This window comes from Mustela nigripes, chromosome 3, assembly GCF_022355385.1.
Source record: "Mustela nigripes isolate SB6536 chromosome 3, MUSNIG.SB6536, whole genome shotgun sequence".
Taxonomy (NCBI): domain Eukaryota; kingdom Metazoa; phylum Chordata; class Mammalia; order Carnivora; family Mustelidae; genus Mustela; species Mustela nigripes.
Window position 1 is genome coordinate 76,070,875 of NC_081559.1, and position 26,798 is coordinate 76,097,672.

The window sequence follows — 26,798 nt, forward strand, 5'->3', positions numbered from 1 at the left end:
TAGCATTTCCGGTAACCCTCATTTGATCATTTAGGCTTCCGTTGTGCAAAATCTCTGGAATTTTAAGGGATGCTTTTCTTTTCCCGAAGATCTATTCTCTTCTGTCTGGTTTTTCATCTCGTTGTTAACTTGAAGAATTTTTGAAAATATAATCCCATTAGCAGTTCCAAAGATGAGTCCTTTGGAATGAAAGAGTCATTATGTAGCTTAGTTTACATAACATCATTCATGTCTCGGCCACTTTTTTATCCTTTCTTCTGAACCACAACCATACCTCGGCTGTTTTACCTGATCTCTCCCAATTATGGGGAATTTTTTCCAGAAGTCATCCTTCCTAGTTCTCCGTCTCTCTTTTCCTTCCCTCTCTGCTGGTCTGGATGCCTATTTTAACTAAATTACCATGTAGACTTTCATTTTCTTTCCTGTAGAACTTCTCTCCAAGAACACATAAATGATGACTCCTGTTTTCTTCTCCACAAAACGTAACGTATCTTGACCATTTACAGCCTAATTGTTACCCAAATCCTCAGCATTGTTAGAATGTCTAACTAAATAGTAACCTCTTCATCTCCCTTTCCTCAATGCACCCACATGCTTTCCTCTCTGTTGGCCAGTCTTATGCTATTTTGTAATGATGACGTGCCATGAGCTAGGTTTTCAAATCTTGTTTTTGAACTCCCAATCAAATATGGCATTCAATTTTCTCCTTTCCTTTGGCTTTAAGTAACTATGATCTTAACCCTCAGTCTAAACTTCAAATTTTCATGTATTTACTTTCACTTCTATTTTGTTATAAATGATCATTCTCACTTTGCTCTGTAACAATTTTTCACATGTTCATATAGAAACTATGCTTACTTGTAGTTGCAATACGATATTCCCTTGAAATTACAGAGTGGTGAGCATCTGTTTCTTCGTCTTCTAACTCTGAAAATGGAAGTTGAATCAAACATCTGTGATAAATCATTAGCCATGAATCAGTCTTACATATTGTAAGACTGAATGTTTTCCTCTAGAGTTGTTGATCATTGCAAGGTGTTGGAATTTTACAAAATGACTCTATACCCATATTGCAGTCATTTTATCAGAGTCTTCTTTGCCATTTCCTGCTCAGGAAATTGGGCTCTATTCTCACTGCACAGCTGGTTTGGCTTGAGAAACCTCACATTTCTACCCAAATGGTCAGGCTGATTGTACAGCCAGACAAATCCATGGCTTTCCACATAAAAAGGGCATCAGTGACTTGAGAGAATCAGTTTTTCTCTGAATGTCTCCTCAGTTAACTTCGGAAAGATAAGGAATCACCACCTTAGGAGCGGTCCACGAGGAGACATTTTCAATGAGACCAGTAGCCCTGGTCTCACACCATATGTTCTGTTAGTTTTCAGGATATTCACTATTCGGATATAACTGAAACAGGAAGGACCTCAGTAGATTTCTGCTTTCTTCTTTTTGTGAGAAGATTGATTTCTAATTCTAATTTCTCCAACCCCTCCAAAGATATACGTCTTCTAGAAGTAAGAAGTGAAAGGAATCAGGAAGAGGAAAGCCTTTCCAGGTGCAGACACAGTTCTCTCCACCCATAAACTAGAAAAATTTAATACCTAAAAAGATGAATGACTTAGATTATAAAATCACTAGGGTGCGACTAATATGAACAGTTCAACTGACTACTTTGCACCAGACATAATTCTGGGTGCTGAGGATAGAGCAACGGTTGAATCAAAGAGACAAAGGTCCTTGCCCTCATGGAGCTTACATTCTCATGTAGGGAGATTGATAATAAGCCATGAAAGCATATTAGACAGTGGTAAGAGCTGAATAAAAAAACAAAGCATGGAGGACGGGAATATTGGTGGGAGGTGGTAGACTGGATGGTCAGAGAAGACTCCACTGAGAACGTGGCCTTTCAATAAAACTCTGAAGCAGGCATGGGAGAGAGCCACACAGAAAACTGGAGAAAATACATTCTAAATAGAGGAGGTAGCAAGTACAAAGGCCTTGAGGCAGGATCATGCCTGGAAAGTTAGAGAAGCAGCAAAGAGGCCAAGCTAGAGAAAACAAGCCAGAGGAACAAGCAAAGGAATGAGGAGAGAATGTAGGTAACAAGCAGAAAATTCAGGTGAGGGAGGCAGATGATGGGAGGCCTCCTAGGTCACTGTTAGCATTTTATGCAAGGAAGACACTGCCTTTGCTTTCAAGGGCTCGTAATCTAGCAAGGGAAAATTACATTATTAATAATGACAAAATGAGAGAACTATTAAAAGTAAAACAGTAGAGGGTGTTAGGGAGCACTGGGCCCTAATGTCCAGGAGGGGTCTCTTCCATGAAGAAATGGTAAATATGGGGCACCTGGGTGGCTCAGTGGGTTAAAGCCTCTGCCTTTGTCTCAGGTCATGATCCCAGGGTCCTGGAATCGCCCCCTGCGGGCTCTTTGCTCAGCAGGGAGCCTGCTTCCCTTCCTCTCTCTCTCTGCCTACTTGTGATCTCTGTCAGTCAAATAAATAAATAAAACCTTAAAAAAAAAAAAAAAAAAGAAATGGTAAATATGCAGAGACCTTTGGGAGAAGAACGAGTTGGCTAGAGGTGTGAATGGCTCAGGTTATCGGGAGGTGTGAAATGCAGTTGTTCCTGGGGACACAAGCAGAAGCAGTAAAAATAAACAGCCCCGAGGTGAATATCCCCGAATTAAAAAGGAGTCTATTATTACTAAGGCAAAAGAACAAGTAGGACAGAGTTGCAAGAGGAAGCTGGAGAAATGGGGGGTGCGGTGGGATGGGAGGGGCAGCTACGTAATGAAAAATACTACAGGCTCTCTAAGAGTCTGGACTGTACGTGAGAGCACTGGGGAGCCATGGAAGATTGTAAACCAAGGGATTACATGACTGAGTCTGTCTATTGGAAGATCACTCTAGGTGGAGAGAGGAGATTGAAGGGGAAGTGGTTATTATGCTCTTCAGTGGTGCAGGGAGTAGGTGACTGTGCCTTGGGATGGCACTGGTACAGAGCGAATAGAAGGATGTGGACATTTACAGACCAGAAGAGACGGGACTGGGTGGTGTGGGTGTAGCATTGCTGGGAGGGGAAATTTAAAGTAAAGAAAAAGATCAAAGACGTCATTCAAGTTGCTGGCTCTGCAGTCTGACACATGGCGGTGCCCCTAACTGCAAATAGGGGTCAAAGGCGAAGGAACAAGGTCGGGGATGGACTTTGGCTTTCAGAACCTGCCATTGCTCTAACTGGAATAGCATTATTGTGCTGTATTTTTTCCTGCAACTCCTTTTCCTAGCTGAAAACTTAGAGATGATTTAATCAGATGATCTCTTGGGTGACTTAGATTAATTTTTATACTTTAAAAGAGGAACATCATTTCAAGGTAGCATTTCCTACAGATCTTTCTGTAAATCTGGCTGTGAGGGACTCAGTTTCAGTAGATCACGAACGGTACGGGTTGTAACATAGCTAAGCACGTGGCGCCATCTTCAGGACAGCTTGTTAAAAGGTTATAAACCAACCGGACTCCAAGGCAAGCTGGAGACAACACTTTTCTGTGGAGTGTAGGACTCCATCTTGGTTTGAAAATAGGAAGCTGCAAACAGGTTTCTGCCAACTCCGACTGCGTGACCACGTCCTTGCTTTCCTGAAAACTATAGTTTCTCACTGGATATAGTAAAGATGCTGCCCAGCTAATCAACCAGCTTGAAAGTCTGTGAGCTGGACAATGAGCTTCGCTGCGGAAAAGCCTCGACAAGGAAATGAAGGCAGGGTGACTTGATTTTCTACAGTGGCATCCGGATTCTCGGGGGCCTTTCTAATTTCATAGTTTTGTGCTCTTCGCTAGATGCTTCCTTAAATGTACAGCCATGTGGAATTTAATTCTTATGTATTTGTAACAGTGACAGTTTGCACGAATGTAACAATTTTAAAAATTCATTTGTCAGATGTTGTAGGCAAATTTTTGGTTCAGGAAGCATGGTATCAAATTTATACGCTCTCTACCTTAAAAATAAAAGGTCATAAATAAGAAATCAGTATTGTACCCTTAGCCAAGCACATAAAGAAGAATCATGTAACCGATAAGATGACTTTTATTTTAAAAACTCTCTCAACCTTCAATTATTCTATTTGAAGAAGTTCCGCCTCTTCTTTTTGCAGGGTTTGGATGTAAAAACAGGCACATATATGTGTTTACCAGAATGTATCTGCCACCTTCATGTACAGGGCTCACTGTTTAACCTACACTGATCATTTAGCACAGTCTTGTGAATAACTGGGAGATAAACAGCTTGGCTTTTATGTGGAGGCAAATGGTTTCTACCATCTTGTGGCACCCTGCTTGCAAATGGGCTTTCTTCCTAGACTGCACTCATTAAAAATGCATGTCTTTCAGTTGAAGAATTGTAAGTCCCAGAGTTCCTGTTAATTTTGAAAGAGGTAACAAATTAATCTAAATTCCATTCTGGACAAATGGGGGCCAGGCTTCCCATTAGTGATAGGCTAGGGGTTCTTGGGGTTCAAATTAGCCTTATGGGGACTGAGGGGAAGGATGGGGACACACAGAATGTATGGCCAATTGTAGTATCTGATAGTAACTATGTGTTCACTCTGTGCTGAGGGCTTAACATGGATTATCTCATTTAATCCTCAGGAGTTCAGGTGCATTTTCTAAATAGGTGGGCACTTTCACTATCACTTGTGTTCTACAGATCAGGAAACTAAAGCTTAGAGAATTTAAAATAATTTGCCCAAGGCTCACATTCAGTGTCTCTTAAAGCTATGGAAATAAATTCTAAGCCGGGCATTCTCACTCCAGAGCCAACCAGCTTGACCAAAACCCCATACGATCCCTTAAAGGGAAATCATATCCACAAAAAGGAAAACAGCACTAATCAAGAATCAAGCTAATGGTCTGAGCTAAAGATTCAGAGAGCAGAAGGTTCAGAATTGAAGAAAGGGCAGAACCTGGAGTGATTCCTTGAGATGCAGAAGTTCTTCTCACTTCTCGATAGTTCCAGACTCTTGGCATGGCCCAAGAGGGGAAATCCTGGGTAGAATTAGGTCCTTGAGACTTCCCAGGGTGAGTCTGGGAGAGATTGTGACTTGCAGAGATCAGAGAGTAGGGCACCGAGGAATTCACTGTTATCTTCTTTTACATTTTGTTCTAGGATCACGTCTAGAGATAAAGAGCCATGGTCCATGAAAATAGAAACCACTGTATGAAGTTAAGAGCACTCAGCACACTGAAACAGGAGCAGAAACAAATAACATGCTTCACTCTATCCAGTCAGGCAGAGGTTGGTGCACAGACTGTGGCATGGGCATAGCTGAGGCCCACAAAGAGACCAGCAGAAAAGTCAATGGAGTGGCCAGCCCATGAGCTGCCCCAGCTACAGAGACAAGCACAAGGTTTGGAATCTAAAGCCCTGGTTTCACGCTGAGCATGGTGACTTACTGTGTGACTTTGGATAATTCATTTAAATTATTTGATCTTCAATTTACTCAGCTAAAAACACCATAGTAATAGCTACTAAATAGAATTGTTGGACTGTCAAAAACAATTCTGTGTGAAACACTATAAGCTATAATTCTCCTTGAGCTCCTTGTACGTGCTAGATATTCAGAATAGAATATTAAGATACAATCTTTGCTCTCAAGGAGCTCACAATCTAAAGATAAATAAATGTTGATTATCTTTAGTATTGTGAATCCCCTTTTCTTTCTGATTATCCCTCTCACCCTCCATTTGGATATCGTCTTAGTTTGGGTTTCCTCAGAAGCAGACTCTGAGGCAAGGATTTGAATGTGAAGGGTTTATTTGGAGGTGCAAGGAAACAGAGGGTGAAGTATGGAAAGTGATTGTGGAGAAGCAAGGTCGCTGACGTATATCGCAGAGGTAGGGTGTCTACTCAACCAGCTACCACCTCTGGCCACTCTGGAAAGTGCTGCAAAACACACAGCTCAGTGGTTCCCCACCTAAGGGATGGGAGAGCTAGAGTATTTTCACCCCAACTTTCATCGCTTATCGGTTGGCGATTTCTGTTCCTGGCTGTAATTTCCTGGCACTTCTCACCTGCCAAGGGTCCAGGCAGAAAGTCTCACAACAGCTTCAAAAGACCTTGGGCAAAGAAATGAAGATATTGGCAGGTGGGAGATCGCTGGAGCACACTGAAGTCGGAAGAGCCAAAAATACGGGCAGGGCAGTGACGGCATTTGCAAGAGGTGATCCGCTATGTCCAAGGGCGCCTGGGTGGGCTCACTCTTTCCTAGCACCCAAGGCAAAACCAAGAGAGACTCTTTCCACACCTCCCAGTATAAAGGAAGGAGTAAGGAGGCTAAAGGTGCACTAACACTTTTTTTTTTTTAAGATTTTATTTATTTATTTGACAGAGAGAGATCACAAGCAGACAGAGGCAGGCAGAGAGAGAGAGAGGGAAGCAGGCTCCCTGCTGAGCAGAGAGCCCCATGCGGGCCTCGATCCCAGGACCCTGAGATCATGATCTGAGCCGAAGGCAGCGGCTTAACCCACTGAGCCACCCAGGTGTCCATGCACTAACACTTTTAAAGACAGACCCATGAACTATTGCGCTCTTTCAGAAATCTGGCAGAAGCTGTCTAGGTCCATAGAACTCTTGTCTCACTGTTGACCTTCCTGTGATGATGGAAACATGGCACATCTGCACTGCCCAGTAGGGAAGCCACTAGTCACCTGTGACCAGTGAGCACCTGTAATGTGGCAAGTGTGACGGAGGAAATGCACTTGTACTTTTACTTAATTTTCATTAATTTAAATGATCACATGTGGTTAGTGGCTACCATATGAGACAACATTACCTTTAGAGTCTTGAATTCTGTTTTATCATTCATAAGAAATTGTTCAGAAATCATTTATTAGGGATAAATAAATTTTAGGGACAGAGAAAAATCAAATATGTGATAGGGCTGAGTGTTTAAACCAATATTAAGTTGAACCAAGTCACAGCCGAATATCACCATCCTACTAGCAACTTCGAGGACATGGCAATAAATGTGAAGTTTTACCATTTATTATAAAAATGTATTATAAAAACTTAGTGGTTAAATTTCTAATAGTACTGAATAGGACAGGAACAGTAATATCTCAGTAGCTCTAATGCAAACTGGTGATGATGCAAACTTGGTGGAGGAGCAAGGTATTTGGGGGTATGTGATCTTCCTTTATAATTCTTTCCTTCATTTCTTATTAATTGTACCTCATGTTAGTATCTAAATTTCTATATACATTTATGGACTCAAATTCTACATACCATACTTTACAAAGCTAACTAGCTAATACATTATCTCTTAAAAATCAGATTAATTATAACCTATTTTCCCCTCTATTTGAAAGTTTTTAATAATTGTGTGCATGATTAATAGCTTCGAGAATCATCATTTTTATTGTTGCATTCTCCTCTGACAGTTTGTTTTGCTTTACTGTGTCTATGCGTTTCTGCAGTGTGAGTCAGCTCATGTGTAACTGAGATCAGGGAGCAGTTTTGTCTTGGAGGTCACATTGGTTCATATGTGACTTTTCCCAGCACGTTCATGTTTTGGACCACTGTGTAACCGCAGCTGAATGCAAAGTGCACGAGGATGGCTGAACATCTCTGGCTGGGTTGCACAGTGCCCGTTCATCCTCGCTCCCCCTCTTGCTTCCATCTGGCCCCATGCTCTCTGGGGGGGGGGGGGGGGGGGTCTGCGAGAGGTCCTTCCTGCTCTTTGTATCCTTGGCTTTCACTCTCATCTCCCTAACTCAGCAGCCCCAGCCCTTCCACAAGCTGCTTTTGCTGACTTTTTTCTTAATGCAAGTGTTTTTCTAATGCAAGGTCTTATTTACATAGTAGTATTTCTTTGTTTACTAGTCACACAATAGTTTTTTAAAAACTGTGCTGTATTTTTATTAGGAATTATTTTTGTTAGCTTATCATTATAGAGTTTTATATGTTTTGAGCAGAAATTGAATGTGATTTGAGTGGTTTGGCCCTGACACAATTTTGCCCATAAACCTTATCATTTTTTTTTGGTATTGATTTTAAAAATTTGAGTTGGCTTTTCTTTTTCTTTCAGAAATACACATGTTACATGAAGGCAAAAATACCTCTACAACGTTGACTCTTCAACCAAATGAGAGAATAGCAGTAAGAACAAAAATTCACAAGACTCCAGACTACATCTAGAATAACTATCTATGTTGGAAAGTGAATATTCACATGTGAACAATATTCCAAGCAATATGCTTTGTTGCTTTGTTAATGTTACTGATTTTGCTAAGCCAATTATATATGATGGTAACATCCTGACAATCCCTGGTCTCATACAGTCCTGGGGGGCCAGAAATGACAGGGAAGGTGGTTATTTGATCTTCCAAAGACCAAGGCCAAAGACAAAGGAAAAGTGTAGGTTTTAGCTGAATACCTAGACCAAAGATAAAGTTCTATGTCTCTATTGAGAGAAGAAATGTGTTCTGTCCTATATAAATCATATGTATATAATTTCCTTGAGATTTTGGTATGTGTGTTCTTTAGGTCCTAAAAATCCTAAAGAACATGGTACTTTTCTTCTCAGCCCCATCTAGCAGGTCTTTCTTTTGACCCAATATAGTGCCCCTTAGGATATGTGCAGGAAAAGTGTTTACAAATGACACACCCATGTTCTGGAGTTAGAGTATTTCTCTACCAGGTGGAAGAAGTCAGCTACCAAGCGGTTCTTATGGAGTGGTTCTCATTTTAAAAGTAGAGATAAAATAATTTCAGTCATATGGGGTTACCTTAAATGCGGTATATGTAAAGTAATTAGTTTAGTACTTGGCATATAGTAAGTGACTGATGTACCTGAGCCTTCATGATATATTCTGAGTGGCTGTTTTTTTTCCAAATTGTAAGTGAAATCACAGCAGTGAAATTGTTAACATGACAAAAAAGCTCCCAGCTGAAAAAGCGTAGGATGCTATCACCGCTGGACTCAGAACTGAGGGGATCAGTGACACTGAAAAGGGCAAACTGATGACGGGAATTGGTTGGCTACTTCCTCTCTGAAGCAGGTCCTAGGGACAAGAGGATCTTATATATTACTGAGTGAGAATCTCTCTCAAAGAGGTCATAAGGAACAATGCAATCCATGCAGGTGACTAAAGTCAAATATGCAATTGGATATTGCCAATGACTTTCAGTCTATCTCATGAACAAGCAATTTTTCCTTTTTTTCTTTTCCATAAGTTGTCTATTTTTTGTACACATTCATGCAGTACACCATGAAAGGACATGATGTCTATGATCACATGTTGAGAAGCCTGGAAGGTATAGCCAGGAGCACAGGCTTTGGCTTTCAGATTTTCTGGCTCTTCCATGAACCTGCAGGCTGCCAAATGCTCTGACTTCTGGCTTTCTCATCTGTGCCATGGAGTGAATGACACCTAGCACATGTTTGCTATGAAACCTATATAATGTAATCAACATAAAACACTTATATATTGTCTTGTGTATAACGAGTATTCAATAAACAATAGCTTTTCATTTATTGATAGCATTTAAAAACAATCTACCATTTTACAGAAAAGTAAACATTGCATATATGCAGAGATGCTTCTATGAGTGTTGGGTCATATTTTTACAAATGAATGAAAATGGCAATAGAGAAGGAGGAAAAAAAAACAAGTTTTTATCTCCATTGAGTTGAAGGCGGCTTATTGGGAGGAATCCCCACAGCTCTTAAGGAGAGAAGGTATGCAACTTGTTGGACTTGGTGGAGACAAAGGAGAGAGAGAGAGAGAGAGAGAGAGAAGAGGGCACAGATGAGAAGGGAGATGATAAATAAAACAAAAGGTGAGTTGGTTTACTTCTCTGGGAAACAAACATGGATAGTGTGTGGAGAGAAACAGTAAGACAGATGATGGTGGGCTAGCACCATAACATGGTTAGTTATGATAACACTAGAGGCTATGATACAAAAATTGCTGAGTTAACACTGGCTTAACACAAAAGAAGTATTTTTTCCTCATGTCACGGTCCAGTGAAGTGATTCCTGGTTGGGCAGCTCTCTTCTAGCAGGTTTTGGGGTCCAAGCCCCTCCCATCTGTGACCACATCTTCAACGCATAGATCTGATGGGTCACTCTGTGGGGATTTATGTTCCAATCAACGGGAAGAGGAAATCATCTGGGATTTTGGAGGTAGAAAGTCTTCACGGCCTGGGCCTGGGCCTGGAAGTGGGGCTTTTTTTGGCTCCCATTCCGTTAGACAGGATTTAGTCTCGTGGCCGTAACTACATTTAACTGTACACTCAAAAGGAAAGGACGTGGGTTTTGAAACTCATCGCAGTCTCTGTCTCAGACACTTTTATACAAAAGGACTCTATCACCTTTCATAAAGCAGATCAATACAGTTTCATAATCTAACTGGGAACAATGTCAAAAAACCTAAATTGCCCCTGGAGATTCAGGGACAAATGAACTGAATCTATCTCCTTACTACAAAATAAAAATTGATGGATTGTTATGCAAATCAAAATTATCTGCTCCAGAAAGTCCTTCCACGATTAGAATAGTGGCTAGTATTGAGTTCTTAATCTGTGTGAGGCACTGTGCTTATCCAATTTATTTACTTTTACTGTACTACTGTGAAATAGATATTATTTCTCTTTTATAGATTAGTAAACTGAATCCCAAGGAAGGTCCTGATTTACTCCAGATATTAAGGATAGGAAGCAGTGGGGTAGAGATTCAAACAGGTTTCACTTCCAGAACTGTCAGACTCTATTGCCCCTTATGACTTCTGATCACTCCTCAATCCAGAATTCCTTGCATATACTCATTCAATTCTTCTCTGTGGTTCTATGCAAATTTGGTGTGTACATTGATTTGTAAACTATATCAGTTAATTACTTCTGTGTAACAAACACTCTGCAAATGTAGGGGCTTATAACAAGAAAAACTTACTTCTCATGATTCTGTAGTTGACTGGATGGTTCTTCTATTCCACATAGTATTAGCTGGAGTCACTCAGGAAACCGCACCCAACTGGTGGTAACCCTGGTCAGCAGGCCCAAGAAGGCCTCCTTCCTTCGTCTCGGGCCCTGCTGCTGTCAGCTCTCTTACCTCAGTTCTCCTTCGTGTGACTTCACTCTCCGTGGTTTTTCCTTCTCCAGAACTTCTCCACATGGCCTCCTTCTACAGAAATGGCCTGGACTTCCTTATAGCTTGGTAGCTGTCTTTCAAAAGGGAGAAACCAGAGGCTCTCATTCCTCTTCAGATCTAGTCTTGAACCAGCCCAGCATCACTTCTGCCACATTCTGTTGGTCAAAGGAGCCATGAGGCCATCCCACATTGGTAGGATGAACAAGGAGTTTGTGGCCATTTTTATCCACCACACAGCATTCTTTGTGGGACTATCTGACACTGTCATCCCGACTAAACTCCTAAAGTCAAGATAGGGGTCTTCCTGGTTTTGCAACTAGTTTTGAGCCCTTAAGACTAATGGGTCTCAATAAAGTCAATTGAGCAACTATGGAAAAACCAGCACCTACACAATTTAGGTGGCCGAAAAAGCGACCTGGAGCAAAGAACAGAACACAGGCCCTCTGGACATCTTAGGCCCTCAGGACTCTCACTTGTAAAATCTGGTGAGAGCTCTTTCCAACTACTGTCTTACCAGAGAAACCATGCAATGTACTGACATCCCTTTGTAAGTTCTTTGTTTCTGTGCTCACCTAGTTTCAGAGGTTCATCTGCCTATATGAGGTGAAATATGGAGCCCTTCTGTTGATTCATGTCTGAAAATCATGGCAAATGGTACATTTGGAATTTAGGCCAAATGATGAGACACTTTCCAATGAATTTACAACTGCATAAAGAGATTCTGCTAAAACAAGTTCTCTATCTGTTTTCACTGGCTATCTCTTAGAGGAAAATAAAATTTCCTGAAGTATACATTAAAAAGTATGTTGGTTCTCACACAACCTGTTTTGAAGCATAGGTAGCTATAGGTCCCACTCTCAGCATACAATGGGGCAACAGTCTATTCCTGTTTACTACTTAAAAGTGTTTTCTGCTAGGTATGGCACATGCATGTGCAAACACACACTCCTATACAAGCCAACAAATACGATAACAAATAAAAGAAGATAAAATTGTACAAGCATAAAAAAATGAGACTCAATATCAATCAGCTGTTAGGTGATTTTATCAATAAGATGCAGGGAGCGTTCCAGGGCAAGTGAAATAGTTCAGTTAGATTTACCCTGTCTTTCTTTGTATTAGATATCCTAAAACAAACACTCGTGTATGGTTTGCTGTGCAAAAAGCATCACCTTTTTCTTCCATTCAGACCTCTTTCTCTGCCAAGATCCCTGTAAGTAGAAAATGACAAAAATTTATGAGGGTTACATCCAAAAGCAAAGGCCTGGGGCATATTGTTGGAAAGATAAAGACTGTTCATCTGGGAGTTCTCTGTTCCTTTATTACCTGAGAAAAGATGGAATAGTAATTGACATGTGGTTCTTGACAGATGTTGACAAGGGAAAAACATGTAACTAAGCCCCTTGGAGTTTTTGCAAAGGGTGATTATGATGCTTGTCTCCATGTTCCACAACCTCCAGAGTGCAATCAAATTTCCCCCCTTACCCTAAGTGCCAAGCAGACATCCATGCAGATGTTATAGGACTATATCAGCATCTGGCCAAAGAATAGAATTCTCTCATCTCACATAAAGGGCATACACAATAGAGACCACTGAATGTGGAGTGAGTGCTTTGATACATTCTATTGTTAATCTCTCTTGAAATAGATTGATTGCTGTGGAGGAAGAATTCGCCCAAAATTTTCCCTTTTCACTGTCAGGGCCTGTATGTTGGCACGCACCATAATATTAAACAATTTATTGTTTTGCTCCAAAATTATATCCATATTTTATTCGATAAAAGACTAGGATGATAGCAATATTAACAAATATGTCATTAGAATAACACGGCATAAGAATAACAATTAGATTTATAAAGGAAATGTTTTCTCTATATTTGCCAAACATCCAGATGAAAAGTTGAAAGACTGTCAATTGTGCAGATGTTCTAAATATCCAGATGTTATGCAGAGAAGATATTTGGCCATAAATGAAACTTCTTTTCATCCGTATGTTTAATTCTAGTTTCATTTTATAGAAAATTGTAGAATAATGGAAATTACAAGCATACTTCAGTTTTTAAAAATAAAAGTAGAGCAAAATGTAAGAATACTCTTCTTGTGTTTCTTTTTAGTATGTCTGCAGTAGTAAACTGAGAGTTCCCAGGGTTTTAAGGAAAAGGAATTGTTCATAATAAAAAAAAAAAAAAAAAAAAAGAGAGGGAGACACTGATCTGATTTCAGTAACCCTGAACTCTTTTCTCACTTTGTATTACTTTGTACCTTAGTCGAATGGCTAAATAATATTCTGAGGTGGTTTGTTTCCTCCTTATGTTTTCTAGTCCCCCTTTCCCATATTTGCTCCAGCGGTGGGCTCTGTAGTCATCAGCAGAGAAGCAGAGAGGGGATATATAGGAGGGGTTACATATGAGAGGGAAACAGTTGGAACAGTTCCAAGGCTTCCTAAATTTGGTTTCCAAAAGTTTAAGTTTCGAAGAAAGCAGTCATTCAATACAGAGAAAATGAAGACAGGCACTCTTCCTTGCATACCTAAGTTTGTGGAATAATGCAAACACTGAAATTGAAGAGTGGACTTAGATATGATGCTATCATGATTGTGTCCGTCAGCTTGGGTGGCCTTTAGTGTGCATTAGGAAGAGCCAAGTACAAAATCTCCTGGCAACAAAGGGTTATTTCTAACTCACATTGAATGTCTGCCCAGAGTCCTCACTACTGGATATCCAAGCTGAAGGAGAGGCCTCTATCTGGAATATTGGCTTTCTTATGGCAAAGTGGGGGAAGAGCAATGGTGAATCACATATCTGTTCTTAAGGCTTCTGCTTGAAAGTGACCTATGTCTCATCTACTAATACACCCTTGAACAAAGTGAGTAATACAGTCAAGTCTGGTATCTTTGTGTAGGAAATATAATCCTGTCACTGGAAGAGACTCCACTGGGAGCGACCCAGTAGGGAAGGGCCGTGAATATTTTTACCTCAGTATGACTTCTCACAATTATCTTTTTAAGCAGGTATTATGTAGATTGTGTAGATTGCTGGATTAGATGTGTTAAAATAGTTATTCGCTTAGGTTGTTTTCCCTTTGGAAGATTATAAAATATGAGAGAAAACACTATTTCAGACAAAGAGAAAACAAGATGAGAATAAAGGCAGTACTGGATGTTTCTGGATAGATATGCAGTATTGTGCTTATAAATCTTATAGAGAATGAGAGCAAATTCATGTTCAGAGTGGAGAACAAAGAATTCAGGAAATTTATCTCCGTCTAGTCAACCTGAAAAAAGTTTGTGAAGGAACAATTTATGGTATAAGATCTCTTTAAATGAAGAGTGAGAGGGGGAAAATAACAAATAATAACTAATATTTGTGTGTCCTTTTACAACTTATAGCTGTTATTTAATTTAATACTTACAGCAACCACTTGAAGGAGATATCATCACATCTACTTAGCAATAAGGACTCTGAAGCTCAAGTGGCCTGTATTTTTTATTGGTCTATGTTTTCAGAATAAGTGTCAGAACCAGGATTAAACAATCTGCTTTAATTTTATACATTCTGTGCTTTACAGACTGAAAAGAACAAGTGAGAAAAATCACCAGGTGCCCCTTGGGAGAGGCTCCAAAATGCAGACACAGACTGGAAGCACGTGGCCTGAACACAATGTAGGAGTCTGTTGGTGGGGCTCTTCTATGACAAAAAATGAAGTGAGGTTGTCTGGCATGTACTACTTTGAGTATTTTGAAGCCCTTAACTTAACACAGAAAGAAATACAAGGATTTACTCAAGGAATATTTGTCAATGACCTATAAGCTGGAAGACAGAAGAGGTAGAGTATTGCTGATACAGATTATGGTTATAAAAGAACTTACTTGGGCCTAAAGATTAGATGTAAAAACATCTTAATTACTGAATCTTGTTGTCCATCTCCTATACAGTCAACTCCCTTGGGCTAGGAGGATATTAAGTGGAAACGGGTTCTCTGTTCTCTTCTGAGAAGGAACTTATGGTTCTTATCAGTGGAAAGAGGCAGAGTATGGCTGCATGGTTGAAGAATGCAGTGATGCTGCCCACATCCTGCTGGAGATGACAAGGAAGGATGCTGCACTGGGTTTGGTTTCCATCTTAGTTTAGGTCTTCTGAGAAGCAGTCACCAAGGTGACACTGTATATGGAAGACATTTATTTGGTAAAAAACCTATGATGGGCAAAGGGTAAACAGGGAGAGCATCAGACTATGTTGCAGGTCTTGCACCTGTGAAGGATGAGTGGAGGAAAGCAAGAGGAGTGGGTAGAAAGAATCTCAGATTATAGTGTAGTTCCAGGAAAGTTTTAGTCACAGTTGAGGACTTGGGAAATTTTCAAACCAAAATGGCTAATCATAGGAAGTCTCTGTCCAGTAGGAATGAGTTAGGAATAGTCTCCTCATTCTTCTCAGGAATAGTTCAAGGGCACCCTGTGGAAGGTCTGGCCTCAGTGTGAACACAGTAATAGATCTAGAGGAGTAAGAAATGGGGCCAACAGTCAACTCTGTGGCCAACAGCAAGAGATAAGTCCTAGGACAGTCCACCCCTCATACTGCACAGATCTACTTCTCCATTTAGGTTTGGGAAAAAGTTCCTCCATTGTTTCCATGGCCCTCTATTTATTAGGAGAAACACAGAGAAGTTAATGGGATATATCAGTGTTCTCCTCATGGTAGTTAATCTCAAGGCTCTAACTGGTATTCATTTTCCTACCCCTCCATTATGCTTTCTAAATTCCCCTCCCCCTCTGCTACCATCTTGTAATGTTTAAGTGCCTTACCTAGTAGTGTTACCTAAATCTTTATTCCTTAAATGTTTTGACCATTGGCCATCATGTTTTTCAGGCCAGGTTGCTGCACATTACAGCAATGTTAAGCAGTATAGGGGGGCAAGAAGTATTTGTTAGTGCCCAAATGGATCACCTGGGTTCCACACATATTCCTTCCTGACTCTATCATGTAACAGTTCCTCTACCTCCTCCTGTTGATCAAGGTATATTACCCTATCAGTGACCTGATGTGGTCACTCTTCTTCTAGCTTTCTGGCCCATAGCACCCTGGTAGTAGACATAACTTTAGATAAATATATCCTTAACCTTGCAGAGTTTCTAGTTGTTGGAAACACAAAGTCCCCAGTGCATTACTTGGAGGGATGGTAAATCAATCACTTTTCTAGTCCTTGGTTCCAAGATCCACACATACTTCCTACTGGGAATAGAGAACCATGAAGAAGTTTCTGAATTAGTGCACACACTGCATCCTGAAAGATAGAACCCTATCCCCCCCCCCACCTTTTTAAAACTTTATTTATTTGAGAGAGAGAGAGTGCGAGCGAGTAAGAGAGCACAAGCAGGGGGAGCAGCAGGCAGAAGGAGAAGCAGGCTCTCCACTGAGCAAAGAGATCGATGCGAGGCTTGATCCCAGAACCCTGAGATCAGGACCTGAGCTAAAGGCAGACACTTAAAAACTGAGCCACCCAGGTGCCCCCAGAACCCTGCCCTTACAGAGAACTGTCTCTGAGCTGAAGCTTCAGCTGTGCCTTGAGAAGGTTGTTCAGTTCTCTCTAAGGCTGGCTGCTTCTGGTTAGTGTAGTATATGATAAGACCAGTAGATCCTCTGGTTATATCCTATATGTCTTTTACATTAAAGTGGTTCCCCTGGTTGGATGCTATGTTGTCTAAGACCCATGCCTGTGAATCAAGGTATTCCGTAAGTCCCCACAAATCAGGGCTGGCTGAGACTCTGAAGGCAGAAAAGGCAAACTTATACTTGGAATAAGTATCTATCCTTATGATAATGAACAATGGCCATTCTAGGATAAAAGGAACCCAGTGTAGCCAGAGTCACACATTTATTTATTTATTTATCTTAGTAATTATTTCACATTGGCCTGTTAAATGGGAGTCCATGTTAGTGGGCTCATCTATAGCCTCCTCCACTACCATGGTGGCCCCTCCACTCATGGACCCATGTATTGGTTTATGGAGTGGCCAGTGACAAATGATGGTCCAATATCAACCAGACAAGTCACTTTATTCACTTGGTTGTTCAATGCCTTCACCATGATAGATGTTTTCTGGTGGCCATTAACATATAATACAAAAATTTCACACCTTTGCCCACTTTCATATATCTCATTCACATGCCCTTCCTCACATCTCCTTCCCTTTAATTTTCTAGTCCTTCTCCTTCTAAGCCACTGACAGTCGGCCATCACCCAGCAATCTAATGATCCACTTGGGCCACTTCCTCTTGTACATTAAAAGGATAGTAAGGTGCCATGCTTTCGGCTCTGTCCATTGGGAAAGTTCTTTCTCCCCCATTATCTTTTAAGGCCACTCTTGTCATTGTCCATGTTCAGCTTGCCCCCCACCATATCAAACTATGTCATAATTTGACCTCAATGATTTCCTCAATCCCAGACCTATGTACACCATATGCCCTAAATATGAAACAAGTCTTAAAAAGACTTTTCAAGACGATGTTGTTCATGCTGTACCATACAAGTTATGTATTTTCTGTTCTTACCCTCATCTTTTACATTTATTCAATCCCTCAACAATTAGAACTGTAATTCTAATCAATAAACAGGACGAACCCATATCGTATTCCAAGAAGCCAAACTTGGCAGCATTCAGAAATATCTTATTTTCAGGCACACTTACACTTTTGCTCAATGTTTGAAAACGCAAATGTCCATAAACCCAATCCCTGCTTGCATGGATGTCTTCCTCATTATTTTCCTACAAAATACTTCATCCAGAAAAGCAGGTAACTAAAATACTCCCCCGGGGAATAAGGGAACATCATTGTCATTTTTTAAAAAATGAATTAAACAAACCATCATTGGAAAATCAACTATTTCTGTGATATAAAATGTTTTTAAGAATTAGGGATGTTGAAGCATGGCACAACCCAGTCACCTTCGTGTATTTCAAAGACTGATGTTTGCACGTGCAGTTAGACTTGTTCTGAGTTGTTTCAGTGTGAAGAAACAGGAAGTAGAAATTACAGGGAGGCAGACTTGTTTTCAACAGAAATAAAGTTTTTATAACAAAGTTATAAAAATTGGAATGGGTTGTATCTAAAGGTAATGAGTGTTCAGTGGAGGGTTACATGTTGATGGATCTACCAAGAGGTTACTTGACTAAATTTTAGGAATATTTTAGATAGGATTCATATACTAGTTGGGGGAGAAGTAGAGAGATCAACTCTGAAATAATCTAAGAAAAAGGAGTGCACAATGAGAAGGACGTAGGTTTAAAGCAAAACCTAATGGCAATGTCCACTTTGTCAAATAACATCATTTTCTCTACTATAAATAAGAATAATAAACTACCTACCTTGCAGGGGTTTGTGAAGCTCCAATATAATAAAAATATGTGTGTAATGGGGTGCCTGGATGGCTCAGTGGGGTAAACCTCTGTCTTCAGCTCAGGTCATGATCTCAGGGTCCTGGGATAGAGCCCCACATGGGGCTCTCTGCTCAGTGGGGAGCCTGCTCCCCCCCAACCCGTGCCTGTCTCTCTGCCTATTTGTGATCTCTGTCTGCCAAATAAATAAATAGAATCTTAAAAAATATATGTGTCTAATAAAATGTCTAGCACATAGTTGTGTTCAGTGAAATTTTTTTATTATGCTCTGATTTTATGTTGTTACACCTCTGAAGCCACCAACATTTGACACTTTTAGTCTATAAAATGGTAATTACATGTGATTTAAACAGATATTATTAACAAACCTTGATATCATTACCCCTTACCTCCTGAAATTTATAAGGTTCAGATTTAGGATCTGATATTTACATATTAAAATCTCTTCATTGCTTTATATATATAAAGATGCGTAGCATGGTGATTTAGATGGAGAAGTTTTCTTTCTGGAAGATTTAATATTGTAATGATATAAAATGTACTTTAATTAGTCTATCCATTTAATGGAATTCCAAAAAAGTTTCACCTTTGTTTTGGTGGAAATTGACAATGAATCTAAATCATATATGGACAGGCAAAAGACCAAGAATAGAAATAACAATCTTGAAAAAGAGTGAAGTAAGGAATCTTACATGGCCAAACACCTAGACTTATAAAGCTTCAGGAATTTGGCAATTATTTAGAACTTAATGGAGTAAGAATAGATAAAGCTACAACAACAACAACAAAAGCATAGCGTGGTGATTTAGAGAGAAAAAATGTCCTTTTTGGTTTTGTGCAGTTCCAAATGATTACACTGACCTCTGATCTATGGCATACACCTTGGGAGCAAAATTACCGGATTAGACAGAATTCCAAAACTCATGTGGCCTGGAAGGCCATGTCAGATAGTTACAGGTAGGGAAGCATGGATAGGTAGAGAAGTCATTATATCTTCCACAGCCCAGCCACATACTCGGAGAATTAAAGCAGATACCAAGGAGAGATTAGGCAATTGTGTTAACTGACACTATTCTTACCAACTTACTCTCTGAAAATAGCTGAGAATAAGGGGAGAACTCATTGATATTCCTGCAAATCAGAGAATCCTTGTAAATTGTGGCATAGTGTTAGCAAGTATTGGGGTTTAAAATTTGTACTCCACCATAGTTTAGAATTGTAATTTTCTATCATAAGTACTTTCTGCTACTGAAGTCACATGGGTCCACTTGAGACGTATGCATAAGTATATTTTAAGATACTCTATTTCCTGACATAAGTAAGTGTTTGGTACTTTAATTATAACTCATCAAGAAAGACCATCTATTTACCTGTCTGTTGATCAAAATTTCTAAATTATGGAGGGAGGAAAAATGTGAATGCCAGCTGTACTTAAAAGAAATAACAATAATTTACCTATGCAAGAAAATTACAGAGTACACATAATAAGCTGTGGCGCAAAAGACTCTATAAACCAACTGGATATATCAGTTATATGATTATTCTAGAACTTATATTTTTCGCTATTCCTACTGAAACAAACCAAAAAAAAAAAAAAAAAAACCCCTAACTAAATTTTTTGGGATAAAAAAGGTACGTAGTAGAAAAAAAAAAAAAAAAAGCCCTTAATAAAAGTGACTAATAATAACTAATAGCTTCTAGCTTAAATGATCATTTAAACTATATTCTCTTCCTGTAGCAGTGATAGCTACCGTAATGGTTCCTTCATACTTGGAAAGACAAAAGAAAAATGGCTTGTTTTTATAGGACAAGTACTTAAGCACAGGTCTGAAAACTAGAGTTTCTGTCCCAGCAGATCTGAGCAGATTCATCCTGAAACATTTTTTTTTTTAATTACCCCATAAATCAAAGCAAAGATTAGGATGAATTTCTATGAATCAACATCAAGGTCATAACCTAGGTCTAGAGAAGTTAAAAAAAAAAAAAGCCAGGAAACCAAAATCAGCGCAGCAAGTTGTCAGTCTAAGAACATGGCAGATGGTTAAAGTCAGAAGTCAGGTAAGTAGCTAAAAGAGCCAAGGTCCAAACCACAAGGCAGAAGTTATGAGAAAAACACAACTGGGCTCCAACCCCCAAGCTGGGAATGGAAGCCAAGCAGAGGTGTCTCAGCACAGAACCCAAAGGGCAGTTGTTGAAACAACAGAGCTTTTTTGTTTCCTGCCCTTTTAAAAAGGCAATAGAAGATAATTAAGTCTGTGCCGCTCTGGCGTGATCAAATTAGAGGCAAGTATGGTCTGATTGAGAGTTTGCACCTGTCCAACAAGATCTGGAGACATTCTGATTCCCTGGAACATGAGAGTGTAGGCAAGTCAGAAGAAATCAGCCAAACTGAATGCTCTCGAGCTAACTCACCTTGGCCAGGTGACTTTTTCTGGATGATTTCCTTATTTTCAGGACAGGAGAAAGACAACCAGGAATTTGAATTGTTATGCATGGCAAGTGCTGACTTCTTTTAAATAACATTTCCTGTATTATGTCTAGTTAGTGACATTAAGGACCTGGATCCAGTCGTCTCCTCAGGGAAGTAGAATAGGGGCCTGTTTTACCCCTTTGATTCAAACCAACAAGAGAAACAACAGGTGAAGGGGGAAAGTGGTTTAATTGAATGGTTTATAATTTTGAAAAACTCCGTAATGCTTGTCCATATTCCCCTTAGCACACATTTTCCGCCTGCCCCTCGCTCTTCAAGATTTTCTACTCCTATCTTTAGCCTTTGCAGAGAGGCAGGGGCGTGGCAGCCCATTGTTCTCCTGGGATCCTAACAAGACCGAGCTCCAGTTAGTGGGCTCCCAATAGACCAACAAGTGGAACTTCTAACACTTCCCCTGAGTGGTCATATTAAACTAATGATTTTCTCTGACAGGAAGCTTTTTTCCTGATACCGTCTGAATTTTCCACTTCCTAACTCCTCTTACTGTTCACTCCCATGGTTATCACTTTGTGCACTGGAAAACAATACCACCCCCCTCATTAATTCTCTATTTTTAGACTCGGTTTAGTCAGTCTATATAGTCAGATGGTTTATATTTAGTTCCTCTTAAGTGCTTCCATTAGTCACTAAAACTCGTCATTCCCTTAGTCACTTTTGTTTGTTGGTTGGTTGGTTGGATGTTTGGATGGTTGGTTGGTTTTCAAGATCCTTGGCTTAAGAATTAAAACAGCATTTCCAGAACTACCTCATAAGGGTGGGACCAGAAACTTTAGTCTATAGACTGAAAAAAGTTACTTATTCTTTGGACACGAATCTAATTTTTCATTCTTTTTCAAGCCATTATCTCCTTTATTCGTGGATAATTAGTTTTGAGTTCCTTCTATCAGTGATACCTTCTTATCTGGGAGAAGAGTTTCAATGCTATGTTGTTATCCCTAAAACTTAGCACCATGCCTGGCACACTGCTGGAAATCAAGATACACTTGATAAATGAATGAATAAATACATGTTTTAAACATTACTAAGAACTATTTCTGAAGGCAATGGAAATTTCTGAATTCATTTTTTTCTGGATTTATAAAATGTTTTTATTTTTTCCTGTTTTTTTCTTCTTTAATACCCCTTAGTGTTTTGCTTCTGTTTATATATTATTAGACTATTAGAGAATAATTTCATCCTGTACAAGAATTTATGTGCATAGTTTTACATAACATTTGTTGAGCCACATGTCTTGAAGTGATTCTTGCCATAGGATTTCTAACTTGGTAAGTGACTTAAAAATCATCCAGTCTCATTCCAGCACTTTATAGACGTGAAACCTGACACCTAGAGAAGATAACAGACTTCTCAGATTACAGGAGATATGATTATGATTCAAAAGTTGTGTACCTATAATTTTCCCTTTTGTTCACACTTTATTCTTGTGCTCGAAGATGACTCTGTGTCATAATGGTCAACTCTTTCACATGACTCCAACACCCATTTTTTCCTCTCACTTTTGGAAATGTAGTTCCTGTTTAAAGGGCTAATCTCTATCTGTGACTTGAATTGGGCAAATTGCAGACTCTCTGGCAACTCACTGCTGATTCCTACTGAGGTTTCCCAGGATCTTGAAGCTTATAATTCTAAAGAGATAGCAGTTGACTTCTCGGAGTTTTGAGGTCCACTGTAGGTCAATAACCAGCATCCATCTGAAGTTCCTAACTGTGGAGTCTCTTTGCTGCACAAACCTGTTTTCTTGGTCTATTTGCTCTTTTGCTCCTGAAGGGAATTTTAAGGTTGGTCACATGGTGGCGCTATAGCTAATGGGTTTTCTTGTGTATTTTTCCATTGCCTAAGTTTTGTTTTTAAATTACAGATTTAAATATGTGCATCTTTTTAAATTCAGCTGCAGGTGAAATGATTTAATGGCTCTTGACTTCTAGATTAATTTTAAACATTAGAAACATTGTAAAAACAGACTCTTGCTAATAATGATCATTATCGTAATGGCTGGAGGCATAATCATTTACCAACATTAACCAAGTGATTAAAATCCATCATGAGTTTAATTTGAAAAGATTTAAGTTCCTTTGCAATAAATGGCTAATGATATTAGCTCCATCTCAGTGAGGCCAAAATTTATCATTATATGACTTTGTACTTCCACTGCTTGTTAGAAACCCACTCTTGTTAACACAGGTCATATTATGCCTGTTGTTTACCAAGCACGTGGCGTTCCCTATATTGGTACTGAATTGGGCCATATGGTGCACCGCGTACAGGCAATCATCACTCTTTTATGGCCCTGATATTTGATAATTTATTATTTCACAAGGCAAGTGACCTTAACAGATGTTAAGATTAATTACCATGGTCAGTAAAACCTGTAGGGAAGGGGAAACATGCTGGTTTTATGGCTCATTTTTATTAAAACTAGATATGATATTCATAATAATTAGATTTTTTAATATAATATTTTCCTAGCTTTGTACTGATGACTTTAAAAAGTGTCTAATCTAATATTTCACAGTAACTATCCAGAAATATTCAGTGTCTACTGACAAAAGAAAAAGAAAAAAATAAGATTCAGTGCTCAATATATTTCCACAAAGAACCTGGCTCTGAACTTTAAATTTTCTCACCTCCTCATTATTTCCTTTGATGAATCATGAATAAAATCTTGACACTGAAGGGAACACTACCTTGCAGATACCCCACAAGGATAATAATCCTCCACAACAACAACAAAAATAGAGAAGGAAAAAACCCACAGCAAACAATGACTACCCCAAACAAACTTTGGCAACATGGAAGGGAAAAAAACTTATTTCTTAATGGTTACTGTTTCATTTCCAGAAGTTTTCTCCAGAGGAAGCAACCAAGTAAATATCTCTCCTTGATTAAAATTAAAGATTAGCCTTCCACAGGCTCACTGTCAATGTTAGCTGTTTTCCTGCTCAAAACAGGTCAATGTTGTTATTCCCATTTTCCAAAGTGCCAGAGATCCAAGATGGAGAATTAACAAGCTCAAGATTCTTAAGTGAGTGGGTTGAAGTCGTGTCAATTGGCCAAAAAATGCTAATGTGAAAAGTAAATATGTGCTCTCAGTTTCTAAACTATGGTTCTTTACAGTGTTAGTCTGTAAGTAGGCTAAGAAGGTTCAGAAAGGTAAGAGGTTAAGAAAAAATTTCCCCAAGGAAAATCAGATAATTTAAAACTCATACATAGAATTTGCTATGATATTTTAATGTAGGAAGAAAAAATTTTAGTTAAACGACAAGCTTTGATAGCTTTCCTGAGCTTAAGCTATTCATTCATTCATTCATTCATTCACTTATTTATTTAGAATTGCTGGGGAGTACCTACTCTACATAAGAAGCTGATGTTAGGCATCCTAGGAAGTCAGGATTTCCAGGGCAGACACTAACGAGAGCAGTCTTACAATTCCTTTCCCAAATACTTCCATTATCTCCCTAAGCAACCCATCTTTTTGTTAAGAGCAAAGACAAAATTAAGAATTTAGCATCTCATATTAGAATGGAAGCAACCGTAAGAGAGAATCTATACAAAAAAAACTGAGACCCAAAAAAGCAAAAATACTTATCAGATAGCTCACAGCTAGACGGTAGCAAAGGGAAACTGCATACAAGCCTTTGGGAGTTCATCCCGTTATACAGCTTCCCAAAGACCTCTTAAACCTTCCTTTTTGTATACTCAAAAGAGCAATTTTAATCCCCCAAACCTACAATAAGTGTGTGCTGAGATTGATTTTTTTTTATATCAGAGAGGTAACATAATAGAATGTTATAGTGATTTAAGTTTGCATTAACTCCATCTCAATACAAATATATAGTGAAGTTTTGGTTTATGATTTGAAGATATGAAAATTGTGCTCCCTTGGATTTAAGGGGCTTCAGTGATGACTTTAATGCTTTTATAGAGTGAAATTTTTCCCTTTTCAAATACAGAAAAGGAGGCAATACATCCTTCTATAAGAATTAATGGCTAAAAATTTGTCCTGTAGTTACAGATTTATTATCCCTAATAAAATTTCTAAAAAGTGCTTTGGTTGTTGTTGCAGTTATTGAAAAATTCTTTGCTCTAGTTATTTAGCACCTTTTAGCCAATAAAAGCTTACAAGTCCTACATTTCTTTCCTTGCTTAAGGTGTTTTTAATAATGATTTTAACATTTTAAAGTAACTTAAATACTTTAAAATAATTAAAACAATGTATGAAGATGATATGAAAATGGTAGAAAGACAAAATCCAGAAGCTGTGCAGCAAAATGGAGGCTCATGATACACAGAGACAGGTACCCAGCTGCTGGTCCATGAAAGCTTATGTGTAATGGTCTGATCACTTATCTGCTTAATTTCCTGCCAGCCAGACATGATCACATCAATTTCCTTTACAAGCAACTATTACACAATTACCATTTTGAAGGAAAGCAAAGCCATTTTACTCTAAACACACGAAGACCCTGAGTTCACTGAGTCCTGCTATGGGGAAGAAAGAATATCACTGACCGTGTTTGGAGAAGTTTAATTTTGAAGAGTTTGGAGCACCCCATGTTGTGAAAGGTATCTCACAAACACCTCAAAAATGTCAGAAATTAAAACACATTTTTGTTTTGTTTTGGTATTTTATGGAGAGAAATGTTGCCAAGGGAAGAGAATTTAGTAATTTTTTTTTTTTAAATCCCCAAAGAGAAAGAATGTCTTTATAGCTCTACTGCTTTCCTCAGCCAGGGATAACAATTATATGTTTATTCACTCATTCTTCTTTTAACAATTCTTTGCTTTTCTTGCTCATTTTGCTCCATCTCTAGAGAAATTATTGCTTACATTTGCTTGGATCTGAACATTACATAAATGGATTCACGGTTTCTCTTCCTTGATTTGCTTCCTTCACTCAGCATTATGTTTCTAGGTTCATTCATGCTGACACATGAAGTGTGGGTCTTCCTTTGCATTGTGGTATAATTTTCCCTTGCATAACTCCGGTAAAATTCACTTTCCACTCTATGAGGAATGCATGTTTAAGTTGCTTTCAGCATTTTCTTTTTGTGGACAAAACTTCTATAGAGCATTCTTACACATATTTCCAGATGTACATGTGCAATGGTTTTTCTAGGTTATATACCTAAGAATGAAATTGCTGGGTCAGAAGGTATTTTTTCCAAAGTAGTAACAATTACCAACCCTCAAGCAAATGTGTAAGAGCTCTGCTTCTCCAACCTTGTCAAAACTTGATATTTTCCAATTTTCAAAAAATTTGGCCAAAGAGTTAAAAAAAAAACGTGGGTATTTCCTTGTGGTTTTAATTTGCATGTCTTTGATTTCTAACAAAGATACCCATTTTTTTTGCCCAGTTCCCTATTGCATTATTCATCTTTTTCTATTGATTGTAGATTTTCTTTAAACAGTCTAGATTCTATTCCTCTGTGGCTTATGTGTTTATAAATATTTTCTGCTGCTTTGTGACTTGTATTTCTCCTTTTTTAAATGGAATACATTATGAATATTTGCTGTTAATTTTAATGTAGTTGTCGGAGGCAGGCCCCTGGCCAGGGCGGCCTCCGCCATTAAAAGATGGCGCCTGGCTAGTTGCCAGGTTAGGATTGCCTCCTGAGACTAAGCGGAACGCCCAAAGAGGAAGTAAACAGCATTGGTTGCTAGCGAAGTTGTTCGTTTAGGTGCACAGCCTGATTCGCTCCCTCCTGTACCCTGCTCGCTGATTGGTCATGTAAGCGTATATAAGTGTGTAGACTTGTGGAAATAAAG